Source organism: Gavialis gangeticus, unplaced genomic scaffold (assembly GCF_001723915.1).
Source record: "Gavialis gangeticus isolate Ggan-Ray unplaced genomic scaffold, GavGan_comp1, whole genome shotgun sequence".
Lineage (NCBI taxonomy): Eukaryota > Metazoa > Chordata > Crocodylia > Gavialidae > Gavialis > Gavialis gangeticus.
Window position 1 is genome coordinate 104,619,253 of NW_017729025.1, and position 2,586 is coordinate 104,621,838.

A 2,586-nucleotide genomic window follows, 5' to 3' on the forward strand; every position below is an offset into this window, starting at 1 on the left:
TAAAAAAAAAAAAGCCTCGCACTCACCTAATGTAGCAGCTGCAATTAGGGCCTCTGAGGGATCATGGCAGACTTCCCCCCATGCAGCGCAGGCAGTGGGGAGCAGCAGGGATCACCCACCCACCTGGCACCCATGTGGCAGCTGCCCCATGGTGTAGATGCAGCATGGTTTGGCAGAGCACTGCATGCTGTCAGGGAGCTAGGAACACGGGGGCTGAGCAGTGTTGCACCTGTGCAATGTGACAGCTGCCACATGGGTGCCAGGTGGGATGTGATCCCTGCTGCCCCCGCATTGCCCTGTGCTGTGTGTGTGTGTTGGGGGGGGAGGGGTCTGCCACAATTCCTCAGAGGCCCTGATTGCCATTGCTCCATCTGGTGAGCGCAGGCTTTGTTTTTGTTTTGTTTTTTAGTGCTGGGAGGCTGTAGCCGGGTGGGGGATGGGGCCAGGAAGGGCAGCCATGGGGGCTTCTCCTGCAGCTTCCCCCTCTGGCTGTGCCTGCCTCTGCCCCAGCAGGGGAGTTGCAGGAAAATCCCCTATGGCTGCCCTGCTCAACCCCATCCCCTATACAGCCCCAGCCTCCTGGCACTTTAAAAGGAGGGCTGCGGGGCTGTACCGAGCTATTTTCATGGTGTGCCTCCAAAACATCCTAAACATTTCTGAAACATTTCAGATAGTTTAATTTTGTTTCGGAGATGTTTTGGAGCCTTCTGTTTCATTTTAGATTTAGTATTTCATGTGCCAAAGTGGGCCAAAACTCCTCCGGAAAAAAAAAACAACAACAGCCAAAATTTCACACAGCCCTACTTTCTTTCTCTTTCTGTTGAATTTACTTTTTCTACGGAAACATCACTGATTGACAGCTCTAGAGACTAAAACGTTCTGTTTATCTACAGGTATATGTTAGGCAACTGCAGTTCAAACTTTTCGTACTTGTCACTATGCTTGAAACAAGACCTGGAGGGCCCTCTTCTGGAGAGCAATGGATTTCAGCCTCTGTAGCCATTTTGCTAGCTAGTTCATGGACATCTGTTAGGAAGTATAGAGTCCTGCTGACTGCTCTACAGTAACCAGCAAATACTCATCAGATGGTAAAACTGTCTTGCTCACTACAAATTAGGAAAAACTGAGGTAAAAAATTAAATGTCTAATTAACAGTCCTTAAAACTATCCAGTTAGTCATCTAAGGGCATCTTTACATGTGCTCAGTGGGTGTGGGGAGGGGCAATTTAATTACAGTGTCTCTCAGAACTGCCTTAATTAAAGTGTGAGCAGCATCTCGTGTAGTCAGCATCCTTTGCTTCAAAATGGCCACAGGGACACTTTGTGTAAAGCTTGTTCAATGAGCTTTAATTAAAATGCCCCTGCTGCCATTTTGAAGTCTGGGGATGCTGAAAACATAAGATGTGGAGTATGCTCCAGCAGACTGCTGATGCTGTAATTATAGTGTATCAGAGCAGCATCTCCACATATCTACAGGCACCATAAGTACCTCTTATTTCTATTGCATTAGATAATATGTATTGGCTCTTCCTAGATTTGAACAGAATTTTTGGTTGAAAAAGCATCTGGCTGACTGCTGTAAAATTTTTTTAAAATTATATTCAATATGATCTTCCAATTGGACATACTTTTAAAAAATAATTCAATGTCTTTCCCATTAGTTATTGTTGCTGAGCATTACCACGTGTGTTCTGGAATTTATTCAGATTAAAAATTCCATATTTGCCTTGTTTTTGTGTACTCTTTTTCCATCTCTGCTGGGCCTTTTTGCATGAGCCACTACACTGTAACTAGGAATTGTTTTAGGTCTGCTATTTAAAATCATGTGGAAAAAGATAATTTAAACACATAATTTTTAGTGAAGTCCAAACCCATTTTTGTTTACTTTTTCCTTTTGAAATATTCACCATTAAAAAAAATATTTAAAAAAAATTGAAATATGTTGAAAACATCAAAATCTTTATTGAAATTGTGCATTTATCTCAACTTGGATTTTCTCCAAATGAAAAATTAATATAGTTCTTATAAGGTTTTTTGTGGGGAAAGCAAATAATGAAGGCACTTTTTCAAAAAAAACCCCAAAACCAACCTCATTGACTTTCCATATTTTAAATGCAGATTTTCAACACAGAAATATAATTTGTCAAACATCTTGACTATATTTATTAAGAAATAATGCACCTAGGCCAGTCTGATAATGAAGTTAATTTGTAGATAAAGACCCTTTGACTCCTTGACTGGAATCTAGACTGTACCACTACTTTGAATAATACAAATAATAAAATGTTGCACTTGAGTTAATATTGTCTAAGCAAAATCAGCTAATCATATCCATTCCCTATTCATGTTCAAATTGAGAAGTCAGTTCCAAGAGAGTCAGCAAATTGACAAACATTAAGCATGGAATCAGTAGAATCAGATATTCAGCACTGGGATCCTGACTCCTAATAGTCTTGTATAACTTCCCACAAAGACTCACCCATGTGTTTTGTAAGTCAGTACAAGAGTATTTTACCATCTATACCTCTTCATGAGAAGTAGTATTTTATTCCAAGACATTTATATATATGTATATATATATATATA